This window comes from Oculina patagonica, chromosome 2, assembly GCF_052425735.1.
Source record: "Oculina patagonica isolate OP01 chromosome 2, crgOcupat, whole genome shotgun sequence".
Taxonomy (NCBI): Eukaryota; Metazoa; Cnidaria; class Anthozoa; order Scleractinia; family Oculinidae; genus Oculina; species Oculina patagonica.
Genome location: NC_135759.1, coordinates 18,307,796 through 18,321,597, shown reverse-complemented (window position 1 = coordinate 18,321,597; position 13,802 = coordinate 18,307,796). Strand labels below are relative to the sequence as shown.

The following is a 13,802-nucleotide window of genomic DNA, read 5'->3' as shown; positions in this document are numbered from 1 at the left end:
ATGTTTTTAAAAACTCTGTAGGTAGGACTCAGCGCCACCTTAACGTGATTCGGAATCCTGGATACAGATTGCTTAAAAAATTGCAGAATGATTCTTTTGTCGGCTACACAAAATCATATCAAAAACAAGAATTTTCACCTAGCATTTTTTGAGTTATAAGCCTCAAAAAGGCCCAAAAGCTGAGGGACTTTGACCACTTTTGAAGCTGCCGTACCAATGAATTTTGATGTCACAATAACCATTGGTAAAACCTGTACAAATTTGTACTAAACGATTTTCTTAAACATTATTGGTGCAGAATTATTGGACACCAAAGACGGGAATGTCTAAACCATTACGAGTCACCTTAAAGTTTGCTGTTTAACATCCGCCGGTTATCAGTTACCTTTTTTGTCTGAAGATAAGTTAATTCCTTTACTTCTAACAAAATCAAAACATTTTGCTATGAAAAGAACTGTTGCTTAATAATTCAGGCTTCATCCGTTGCTTGGAATCCCTGTGTTACCGTGAATTCCCATTATTATTTATGAAATCATGAACATTACATTTTGTCCGCTTCATCAAGTTAGAATGCAACATAAATGCATTTTTGTCTGCATTTTTTATTTGTTTATTTTGCTTTCTCCAACAGATGTCGATGAAAAAGTTTGGAAAAGTCTTCCACCGTGATGATAGCGAGAGGTGAATGCATGCAATTATTTTCTTTGTTTTCTCTTGAAAATCGAGGTTTATGTTAATGTAATGTTCAGCAATACTTCAGTTAACGTGAAAATCCATTTAGCTACGAGTGGACCCCTAGGATCCTTGATCCCAAAGCAGCCAATTCTCCATACCAACGGACTCGATAAGTCTACATCCCAGGGGGGGGGGGGGGGGGGGGTTACTCCGGGGTCCAAGTGACGGGGATGTGCGAAGGATTTTTTTGGGGTCGAAATTTTCGATTCCGGTATTTTCTTGGGTAGGAGAATTTGGCAAGTATTTTTTGGGTGACTTGATTTAAATAGGGGATTTTTTTGGGTATTAAAATAAAACTAAAGTGCCTTAGCGCGGCCTTAACAATTTAGGGGTAATTTGACTAGGGATTTTTTGGGGCGTTTTTTGGGTCCAGGGATTTTTTTGGGTAATGTGGGAAGACTTAGGGATTTTTTTGGGTCCTGAGTTTTGCCTCCATTCGATCATCCCCGTCACTTTGATCCCGGAGTTACCCCCCCTGGGGTCTACATCCACCATTCTTTATCAGTGCTAAAGGATTTTCGAAATACAACCCATTCTTGTCTTAATTTACTGTTACCAGTATTTATTCTTTTTGTTTTCTTAACAGTTTCTGGGCGATTTCCCTGACATTTGAGCAAATCCCTCCCTTTTTTTTTGTTAAATTGAGGTTTGTATTCGTTAAAAGTGACGAACCAAAGAATTGTTATTCCTGGAACACCCTGGAAGAGCCATCTGCAATTCAAACTAGTTAAAGAACAAGGGCTAAAGTCCCAATAATATTTCGATTTTCAATCAACCTTCGTCAGAACTATCTAGGGGCTCCCTTTGAACAAGATCCATTTTCTTAGTTCAACCATTAAAATTTGCTTTCTAACCCATATTTATTCATTTTGCTTTCCCATCAGTTACTGGACGATTTCTATAGTGATGGAACAGCTCTCAAAAAGAAAAAATCTTGGAAAAGTAATTCTTTGAATCTTCGCCAATTGGTGAGTACATATGCAGTTTTCCGTTCTGTCCCTTAACCGCCCCCCCCCCCTCCCCAGAGCGCGCTACGAGTAAACTGCTTCAAGTACCTGGTATTCAAACTTGAAAAATCAGTTTTGCCGACCATTGTTCATCACTTATCAGTGAGAGCTTTCTCTGAGGCATGGGAGGCGCGGAGGCATGGGAGGCATGGGAGGCGCGGAGTGAGCCAACTTTTTTCCATATAAACAGTTTGGTTATTTTTGCCTCGCCTACCAGGGACAAGTTGACACATACGGAGCATGCACAAACGCTAAAATCAGCAAAAACAAAATTGCAGATAAATTGAAATCGAAGTCGGTGGTAAATGAGTCCAAAAAGTGGTCTTGGTCGACGATTCAGCGTTCCTGATTTTAGAAAAAGACTAAAATAAAAAAAATGCTGAACTAAAATTTATGACAAAATAGTTCGTTCATGGCTAGTCTGATGCAGAGTTCTTAACAAACTTGTTAGGATGTCTGTAAAACAAGGAACACCGCGAAACACACCTGAAAAACCAATTTCTTTAAACGCAGATAGGCAAAACGGTGTTATAAAATTCAATAAATTTAAACAATTAAAATAAAGTAAAAATATTAAAGAAATAAGTATTATGAAATGGAGCATGATCAGTGCTTAGAAGTTTGCGATCAGATTGATCGCTCACAGATGGACTTGCCCCTTGAGTGAAGATCTCCGGTCATATTTAGGAAAAGTTCCGAAGCCGTCTGAAGTCCCAACATTTACGACGATTCAGCGTTCCTGATTTTAGAAAAAGCAGCCATAATAGATGTTTCAAAACAACTCTCGCCAGTCTTTTGAACCGAGAGGGCCAAGTTTTGGCTCGGACAACAGGGACAACTTTTTCATATAGACGCTCGTTAAAAGATGGCTCGGGGGAGAGGGTAACCCTCCTACCAGGGACAACTCTCTTTCATATAAACAGGCCCTAACCCGTGATCGTGGGGGCAAGCATCCCATCTAAGGGGAGTGGCAATATTTTCTAGTTGCTTTTTGTTTCATAAAACAGGAATAAGTTCCATCGCAGTGGACTCCTTTGGCTCAATTGTAGACCTATTACCATTACCAATAACACGATATGTCGTTTCTTCGGATCATTTTGACATCTCCGGGAATTTTGTCGTCATCCTGTCGATTTTTTTTAATTTTTCTACTACATTTTGTGTTTTCCGATAACAGATAGGAAAGCATTTATTTATTTATTTGTTTTGTTCAACCGTTTAGAAACGTTCTCGATGATTTTACTGTAGATGGAAAAACTAAAACATGACGGATTGGAAATGGCGTTCTCTTCATCGGACACTAGGTGAGTTGAGTTTTCATTAATATTGTTATAAAATGTATATCCTTTAGTAGGCCAGAAATTTTTTTACATGATAGAAATATCAAAATGACCCGAGCAAATTCTGGATATAACCTGGTGCTCCGTGCGGAACTCTAACAATTAAAATTCGACAACTGTGTATGTTTCTGTTTGTGAGGAATGTTAGGGTAGGAAGAGGCTTAAAACAAACAAACAAAAAATTCTGGTAAGGTGGCCTTGCATGTCGAAAAAGAGTGTAGCTAACTGTCGTGGGTCGTGGGTCGTGGGTGTGGGTAAATGTCGTGGGTATCAAAAAAGACTAAAATAAAAAAATACTGAACTAAAATTTATGACAAAATAGTTCGTTCATGGCTAGTCTGATGCAGAGTTCTTAACAAACTTGTTAGGATGTCTGTAAAACAAGGAACACCGCGAAACACACCTGGAAAACCAATTTCTTTAAACGCAGATAGGCAAAACGGTGTTATAAAATTCAATAAATTTAAACAATTAAAATAAAGTAAAAATATTAAAGAAATAAGTATTATGAAATGGAGCATGATCAGTGCTTAGAAGTTTGCGATCAGATTGATCGCTCACAGATGGACTTGAACTGAAGATCTCCGGTCATATTTAGGAAAAGTTCCGAAGCCGTCTGAAGTCCCAACATTTACGAAGCCTCTTGTCAGAGAAAAGAACAGCGGAAGAAAAGAGTCATAAAAACAACATTCACATGGCAATTAAAGGGACTGGGTCACGGCTGAGTTGAGTTTATTTTATTAAATTTTGCAAAATACCCGCTATTAAGCTTTGTGTTTGCAAAGAAATTACTTCTTTGGATCTAAATGACAGAACCTTAACTTTATCACAACCAAATGTGCCTCCTGGGCGATATAATGTTAAGTTACAAGCAAACAAGATTTACTTTGAAAACTGTTCAGCCCAACAGTATTTCAAAAACGCATAGCGCAATCCATTTCAATCTTCTTCACTTTTGGCCATACGTACCTTCTTTTGTATTTGCTGTGTTATTGAATGTTCCTTCACTTTTTTAAAAGGTTGTTTTTTGTATTTCATTGAATTTGTTGGCCATTTCCCAGCCTAAATTTGGATAAAATCCGTGATACAGTCCCTTTAATAGTAAATTCTATTTTATTCTGAGTTGCGATTAGCATTTCGCGCTCACACACTACACCACCCCACAAGAATGGTGACTTTAAAATATTGCGTGACATTGTGCGTTGCAGACTGAGCGGCATTTTTTTCCGTGGGAAATTTTGATCATGGTCCCAATTACAAAAGGGCGCTTCTGGTTGGTTTACTAATAAAACTGATGTAATGGCCTCGCTTCTTGGCCAAAGCGACGAGATGTGCGATTCGGACTCGGAAATGCTGCAGCCAACATTTTTACTATAATCTATTACACACTTGGAATTGCGAGAGCTAAGCGTGAGAGCTTTTGCGAAAGCTTTCTTATTAAACCGTCACCCAACCAGTGCCGTAGCAAGGGGAGGGGCCGGGGGGGCCCGTGCCCCCCAGTTTTTTTCCCAAAAAGGAAAAACAGACCTGTATAAAATGTTGAAAATAAAATTTTATCTCCCGAGAGGTTTGAAACAATAGCATTTGTACTTCTTTTCATTAACGTACGTAGGGTGATGCACAACAATGTTAAACGACCAAAAACTAAAACAAACCAGAAATTAAGACCAGAACATACTATAATGACTCTGAAAGGTGAATAATTTGCGCCTACCTCTTCCAAATTGTTGTGCTTATTTTTATAACGAGCACGTAGTATTACTATTATTTAATTGATTGGTTAAATATCACGGACTGAGGTGTAAAACGCGGGCTATGGGCTGCGGACTAATACTGCATCTTGAGCGACGCTTTACGAAAGGGTTGCAGGGGTGTTTCGGGGTGCACTGGTTTGGGGGAGTGTTCGAGGACGGAACGCTAATCGCAGCACGGAATAAAATGAAATTTAATATCAACTTCCACGTGAATATTGTATTTATGACGCTTTTCTTCCGCTGTTTTTTCTCAGAGAAGAGGCCTGTAAATGTTACGACTTCGGACGACTTCGGAACTTTTCGTTACGTAATACTACCGGAGATCTTCAGTTCTAGTCCATTTGTGAACGATCAATCTGATCGCAATCTTCTAATTAAGCACTGATCATTTCCTAATACTTATTTAATACTTTAATAATACTTTATCTGCGTTTAAAGAAATTGGTGTTCCAGGTGTGTTTCGCGGTGTTCCTTGTTTTACAGACATCCTAACAAGTTTGTTAAGAACTCTGCATCAGACTAGCCATGAACGAACTATTTTGTCACAAATTTTAGTTTAGTATTTTTTTTTATTTTAGTCTTTTTTGATACCCACGACATTTACCCACACCCACGACCCACGACTTCCACCCACGACCCACGACGGTTAGCTACACTCGTCAAAAAATGACCGTAGTTTTGTTTTCCAAGCAACATAAATTACCATGGTAGCCATCAATAAGCCAACGCACTCAAAATATGAATCTATATAATGAGTTTTCCATTTTTAAATGCGATGGTTTGAGAACAGGTAGACAAAATTTGACGACAAATTGAAAAATCATCACAAAGTGACGTCAAAGAGCTCAACCTGAAGTTTGGCAGGAGGTTTAAACATTGTTTAAATACTTGACACTCATTGTTCATTTTGTATTGGCCTGTTTTTCGAAATGCCTGTTTTTACACAACATTTCGCACAAACTGATCTCCGGGAGATTGTAAAAGTTGAGCTCTTTGACGTCACGCATACATCGCCAGGCTGCTAAGTTACTCCAAGATGGCGGCGGCCGGTTCTCGATTCTTGGACTACTTGAGATTTCATAGGGTTTGAATTCTTTTTGGAAGCTGAAATTTTTGTGAGTAATGTATCTTTGTATTACGTTTTCGTTGGCGCGAAGAAGAAATAGTGCCACTAACGTAACTTCCCCTTTAATGTAAGCTTGGTTGCAGATGATATGACACCAAATTCTCACAACGTACATTAATACAAAGCTTGGTTCTAGAGATACATTGTCTTGTTGTAACTCCAAATTCTTAGAACAGAAATTTAAAAAAACCCGCAAGGCAATAAGTAAGGAGAATTGCGACATGGAGATATCTAAACTGTTCACTTCATACAGCAGGATAGTTGATTCACTTGCCTTTATCTTGGAAATGAAGATTGAAATTATGTTTAACTTTGAGGCACTGTTAATCTAAAGCTTGCTGAAATGTGTTTAAACAAACAGGACAAGAAGTTTCAATTTGCGCGTGCACCAATTTACATCCAGAGTTTGCTCTTCACTGTCATTACCGTAGCTGCATGGGGAGGAGGGAGGGGGGAGGGTTGGCTGGGGACTCCCATATAAAAGTGACATAGATGCTCGTCTGACATTTTGGGAAAAAAAAAAAAAAAAAAAAACTAAAAGATACCAGAATCCATGTCTTTACGACTGGATCCTGTTTATTTGCTGCGTACTTTCGACCTGTTTGAAACGCACCGTAAAGGCCGATTTACACGGTACGATTTTGTCGTATACGAGTTAAATTGTAGGGTTTAATTTACACAACACAATTTGTGTCGTAAGCATGTCGCATGCGACAAAATCGTATCGTGTAAATCGACCTTTATGATGCATGATCAGCATGTTAAGGTACAACTGGAAATGGAATATCTCTTAGCGCCAAAGCTAGGACGAGCATCTCCGTCAGTGCTATATTAAGAGGCCCCTTAGAGAGTATCACTGATACGTGTCAGAGTTTGTCCAATCTCACTGCTGTTTCCTCCGCCGTCAGTTGGTGCAACAACAATTTTAATTTCGTAAAATAGCATATCTTTAAAGGGGCTACGTCATGTTATCTTTAATTTAAAGATTTCGGTAATATTCAGAATTTTTAAATCGAAATAGACACTGAAATAATTGTTTGCCAAAAGTAGAGGTACGTGTAGTAATAAACGAAAAGTAAGGGAAGAACGAATCGGATTACGGACGATGAGAAAACATGTAGCAGTGGCCGTGTTGGGTACCTTTTAGGCTTAAAAAAGTGACGCTATGCTGACGAGAGGGAAGGGAAATCGTTTATTAAGGGACATTAATTTAATGTACTTGTCATCAAACTTTTCAGTACAGCAAAAAGTTTTTTTCATTAATGAAAAGTGGAAAAAAAATAGACATGTAAATACACAGAATAAAAAAGGCAGGAAGCCGGAGGATAATGTTCCACATTGTCTTGGCCATCAAATTCTTAGAATTAATTATTAAGAATGTGTGGAAATAAGTTTGGGATGGACTGAAAAGTTTAAACCAAAATTACAGACTATTTTGCATGCAAATTGTAAGTTACATTCCTTCTCTCTCTCTGCTCGGTGAAACGAGAAAAAATTTGATCAGAATTACAGTATAGCGTGTTAAATTTTTTGCATTACGCATAAAGACGACTAAAAGATTTCTATTTTAAGTGGCTATAAAATTGAGCAATTCTTTTTCGAGATTTAGAAATTGGTTTTAACTGAAACTTCTAAATCAGTTTTAAATTTAGCAAGTAGCTTATGGGTTAACATTAAGGTAAAACAAGAAGTAGAGATAAATGTTTAAGAACGTATAGCGACAATCGCGATTTAAAAGTGTCGCTACACAAACTACTTTGAGGCTAGATATTACTATTTAAATTTAACAAATTTCATTTTTCTTTCAGGTTGAAGGATAACAACAGACGATCAACAGAAGAAATTCATTGATTGCCGATAAAATATCTTATATGTCTTTGGGTGACGATCGCGATTCAGTGCTTTCAAGAAAGAAATTGAAAAAAAACTAAGTCTTTTGGCGGGAAAATTTTACTCGGTTAAAAGGTTTGCGCTTTTAAAAGGGCCAAGAAAAAGAAATCGAAAAAAACTAAGTCTTTTGGCGAGAAAATTGTCCTTGGAAAAAAAAGTCTGTGCTTTTGAATGGTGTCTGGTTTTTGAGTCAAAAATATACTAAGTCTTTTGGCGGGAAAAATCCAGCATTGTGCAAGAGATTTATCTCATCAAAAGTCAAAGTATATGTTTGATTTCTGACTAGACTCTGTTCAAAAGCGCAGAATTTTTTTTTTCTTTTTGGCAACCCTCCATAGTCAAAATATAGTAAAAGAGATAGCCTACATTTCTCCTAGTTACCAGGCCCCTTTTAAAAGCGCAATTTTTTGGTTTATTAGTGCACTCAATAAAAGACAATAAACAAAAGAAATAATAGTAGTTGTCAAAGTTTTTATTTCTTTTTAAGTACTATTAACTATAATTACAATATTTCTTGTTAACAATCAAAGTTATTTACAACACTCGACGAGTACAAACAATGATATACAAATGAAAAAATACTAATTGTCTACAAAACTATTAAAGTATGGAAGACAAAATCATGTAAACAGTACAACAAATCTGCCTGCCTTAGAGGCTAGATTGTTGAACTAGAAAATATAACTAAGTCGACTAAACGCAGTGATTAAGAAAAATGAGTAAATATTACTGTGACAACTTGTAACCAAAAGATTCCGTTTAAACAATTCGGCTTGTAATAAAAAGCAAGGAAAAAAAGATTCTAGTTTACTTATGTTTGGCAAGTTGTAAAAGCAGTTTTCCAATGATTGTCATAAGAACAAAACAAAATTTAACACAGAACGAATTACTGCCGTCCCAGAATAGCGTAATGGACGATGCAACCAAACCATGTGTTTACATGTTTTGATCGTACCTTCTATCGCGCCATTTTGTAACGGCAGTAATTCGCTCTGTACTATTTAACAACATTGAAAATCTTTCGTAAGTTACGGAAGTTGGTTTGAATCAATTTTGAGCCAAAATTTTTAAAATTTCTTTTGACAGTCATGGAAAATTCCTTTTAAACGCCTTGAACGTAGGTTCAAAATTCTGATAGATAATTTAGTTTGTACTAGACAATAATTAGACTGTATTCGACACTAACTCCAATTCTTTGGTCAACTTTTGGCAACTGAATTCTGATTTTTCAATTTTGTGAAATCACCCTTGAAGCTTTTTGTTGACGAGTGGCAATTGTTTTGAAGAAAACATCGTTTCCCATAGTTTAATTAAAGCCTATTACCTCTAGAATTAATCTCTGACTACGTTTTCTTGTACGGCTGAGTTCTTTCAGTAATCTTGTCTTCCCTCTCCTTAAATTGTGATCCAAATCATTCAGCGAGCAGCATTAAAGACACTGAAAGAAAACACAAATGTGCGTGTTAATATACGGACAAAATTGAACGTGTTAAAACAAATAGAATATCTGAGATGCACACAGAAAAAGGTAATAATTTGGTCATATGCTTTATGTCTCCATATTTACGACCATTAAAAATTCAAAACCGTGGGAGAAATTTTTTCGTTGGTGATGAATAAACGATTAGAAATGAAGGTTCCTTCGTTGTTCCACACAGGATAAGTGTGCCGTTTAAAGGAGCTTCGTCACGGGCATGTCGCAGATCTTCAATCTTTTAAAACTGTTCTGAAATTTGTGGTAGGCAACTTAACCCGTGAAAAGCATTATCTTTGAACATAAAAAGGACATATCACTATAATTTGCGGACAGAAAATCAAGCTACGGTTATAAATGTCCGCAGCCAAAGACGCTCGTTAACAGTTTCGTTTGTCCTCAATAAAATTCGAATAAAACCTTGCTGAAAAAAAATCGGTGAAATTATGTTCATCAATTATGAACTTTCAGTGAATTTGAATTTCGCGGGACTTTCGACAGCGTAAACACGTGCGTTTGTTATGAAAATGTTATGTCAAAATTCTTTCTTTAAACTTTTTTTTAGTTTGTTTACACTGCTGTGATTTTTATAGCAAAAGAAAAAAAAAATTACTAACGACTTATTGTTAGCTATGGTCTCGTTCATTGTTGATTGACAAATGGCCGCACGTAGTCTTCCCTGGGAATCCCCTTGCACGTTGTGTTTTTTGTTTACATTCCGATCATTCCATTATTGGAAACAGAGATTGTAGACAAAAAATGTCAGAACTCAGTAACAGTTAAACCAACTGAATTTGCAACTTCAAAATAGAATCTTGATTTTTAGAATTTGGTTCTCATATGATATCTCATGTGAGTTGGTTTATTTTAATTGGCGTAAGGACACCAAATTTCTTTCAGTGTTTAACATTTTCGAATTAAAGAAGCTTACATGACGCACAATAATTTTCAACGTGGATCAGGTTTGGGAATTTCGTCACAACCACCAGTGATTGTTTGGAAACTTGTCTGAACGAAGTTAGTTGCATTATTATTTACCGGACAAGAAGTTCCACTAAGTGTGAAATGAAAATTTTAAGTTACCAATCGTCATAGACTAGCGTCTTAACAACTAAATATGATTTAAAATCTCATCAACTGAAATGTCATGCAACTATACAGTTTTATAATGCTACAATCAGTGCGGAAGTGAATTTCAGTTACTTTTGCATGCCGTAAAGGAACAAGGTTTGTTGCTTGTTGACACTTTCGTACTAAACTGACAACTAAAGAGAGTTTGACGCCCTTTAAGGAAAAATGTAAAAATTCAATGATAACTATGATTTTGAATATATTTATCAAATTTCATTTTGCACAAAGTTATTTGTGAAAAGATGTTTGCAAATCTTCACCATATTTTAATGTTTACTATGTCTTATTTCTATCTTTTGTTTTGTTTTCCGAGATCAGAAAATCCTTTCACTGAAATTAAAATGTCACATCTACCAAAGAACGACCTACCTAGCGCAATCCTTATATAGGGCGATAAAACGGATTGAAAGAAAAAAGCAATCGACTCTGATTATCGCTGTCGCTGAACAAATTTTTTAAACTTCGGTTCACGCAGGACAAGGACATTTAGTTTTGCCTTACAACTCCTGATGTTAAAATACCCTAATTTGCTTTGAAAAAAAGTAAACAAGAAATGCAACTTGCGACTTTAGTTTGCTTTTCACTGAGAGTGATCTACATGCACCTATATACATTGCCATGGTTACGCAAATTAATGACATGTTGTTTTGATGTGTTGCTACATTCTCAACACCGTTGCCATGGTAATAAAAAGGAAAAATATTTTGAATTTTCTTTGAAACATGTCACAATCTATACTTTCGAACTTTCTTTATCTTGAAAAGTGATCAACATCCAGTTTTCTCTTGCAATATATCAATACATTGTCATGGGAGCAGTAGTCACAAGTACATGTTGCGGAACTGTTTTAAACTACAGCAGTAGGTTTCTATGGCTTACCTTCGCTTAATGCTTCACAGTTGTTTTCTCCCAGCCCCTCCAACGCCTTATAAAGATTTTTCTCCAATGGCACTTCATCTGAAAATGAGAACGAAGTACCGAAATGAATTTTTATTCCAATAACACCAGGGACGTGGTTTTAAACTTTACAAACTGCTGAAGAAGGCTAGAGCAGTAACCGAAACGTCCTGCACATAGTCTTTTAAACCGGTGTCAACTTTTTATCAATAATTTTAAATCTTATCATGCCTGGCTACAAACCAGATTTTTTGGAGTTGATATCATCTATTCCCAGTCTCGACCCAGTCAAAATTTCTAAATAGATTGCCATGGAAACGAATTAGAAAATCTTTTTGAACTACTTTGGAAAACTTAAATAATAAACGTAAGGCCTTAGTTGGCTATATTGTAAACATTTGACGTCTACTTGCAATCATAGAACATTTGATAGTGATTTGTACAATAGTCACAAATTATGTACACGATATGGATCTGATCCATTTTTTCGACAATATCATGTTTTTGAAGCTTACCTTCGTTTCAAGCGATTTCTTTTTGGCACTCCCAATGAAGATATCTCTATAACGGCAATCGATCTGAAACTAAGAAAAAAGAATGCCGCAATTAGTAAATACTAAATACCAATCCACTGAAGACTGACTAATCCAGTGATCCAATCCTGCCTCCACAATGATGTAAAACTGGACTGTCAAATAACACGCCGTCAAAACGTTGAGGATGAATCTAAGCAACGCCCATGAATGTCTAATTTCTTCTTGATGCATAAAGCATCAGCATAGTAAAAGTGTAGTCACAAGTACACATTGTGAAGCTATTTCATTGATAGAATCATGTTGAACACAACTTACCTCAGCAACAAATGTTGTCTTCGAGTCACTCTTATGCTTTATTATGAGCTCTCTTTAATTGTTCTTCATCTGAAATTGGGAAAAATAACATAGGAATTAGTAAATGCATTTGAAGGTTCTACTAATAGCTTTTTTAGCGTCTCTGGACTAGCGAGTATTACGTTAATAAAATGTCAATATGGCGCTTGAGTAGATTCAAAGTCTTTAAGAATGAGGGCAACCTCCATTTAAAAACAAATCAATCATCTCACTTTACATCCCAAAATTATCCAGAAACATTCATTTTGTCTCTAAATACGAAAACTATATTGTAGCGGACTTACATTTGTTGACAAATTTCCTCCATTCGAAGAAGTCAAACAGCTCCGACCACGAGGTAGTGAAGAATAAAATGTAAATGAGAAAAATCACACTTCACTTTTTGCACGTGAAAATTGCATGGCGAGGTTCCTGGGCCATTTGTTCAGTAGAATATTAATTTGACAACAAATTCCAGAGCGAGGGCCCGTCTATACCAATGCGTTCTCGCTTGAAAACGCAATCTTTTTAATGCGCTATTGCTTAAGTTTCCACAGAAAAACGAAGGAAAACACTGATCGTTCATGTTTTCAGTGGGATGGCCGATTTTCCTTCACCTTTATTTGCTGGGACAATACCCTGTATGTTTTTTAAATGTGGTCTTTCAGTGATGGTTTTGAAAACTGAAATGACCACATCTGTAGCTAAAATGATCGCAAAACGTGAATGTTTTAAAATGGACCAGCAAACGGAGCTCAGCCAAAGCAACACACTTTATGAATAAGTCGGGATTTAATTCCGAAAGATTAAGATACATAAGCAGAAGATTAATTTTCGAAAGAACTTCTAAAGGTGGAGACTGAAAAAACGCATTTTTGCCGTTTCAGTATCGAAGGGTGAAAATCAGATTTGCAAAACAGTGGCGAAAAAACCTGTTACGTGGCACGTAGATCAGAGAATCTACCAGCGACCAGCAGAGTCTGCGACTAGGGGGACAAGCTTCGTCGGTGCTGTCTCCCTGGGGGTAGGAGGGAGCGTGGCCAGTTAGCCCGGGAGCACCTATATTTTTAGCTGGCCTGATTAAAAATTTTCCAAATTCCTCGTAATCAAGCGAGGATAACAATTATGAGGATTTTAACTAAAAGTATTTTACAAAAATTGTAATGGTGTGAATGCTGATAGGTGATACGTTTTGGAAGACAGCACACCCTCTGATTGGCTTAAAGGCGTGTGTTTACTCTTTTCATTTTTAGTAAGTTTTAGTTGTGGGGTCTATTTTCTACAGCACTGTTCTTTTCCCAAACCTCCCATGTTTTTTTTTTTAATTTTTATAACGGAAAAAGGAATCAACGCTGATTGGTCTAATTTACGGCTTGTTTTTACAAAGAATACTCCTAGTATCTTTTCCAATAAGTCCAATCACTTTTGGCTCATTAGCGGATTTTCTTCTTTTTTAATCCTTGTGGTGCTAAACCCGACTTTTTTCCGGGATAAGGACTGGAATGTTTAATCTGACTTTTAAATGTTTGCCTCTTGTTTAATATTGACGAAACTCTTCCTTCCTTGAAAAAAGAAAATA

The 13,802-nt window shown here is 36.6% G+C and overlaps 1 long non-coding RNA gene across 1 annotated transcript; it reads right to left on the bottom strand.

The window, feature by feature from the left end:
* Positions 1–8,403: 8,403 nt before the first annotated feature.
* Positions 8,404–13,050, bottom strand: LOC144643271 (uncharacterized). Its single transcript, XR_013568880.1, has 4 exons — positions 12,206–13,050; positions 11,870–11,938; positions 11,337–11,414; positions 8,404–9,290 (listed from the first exon to the last, which is right to left on the bottom strand). It is a non-coding gene; the product is annotated as an uncharacterized LOC144643271 (long non-coding RNA).
* Between the last annotated feature and the right edge of the window lie 752 nt (positions 13,051–13,802).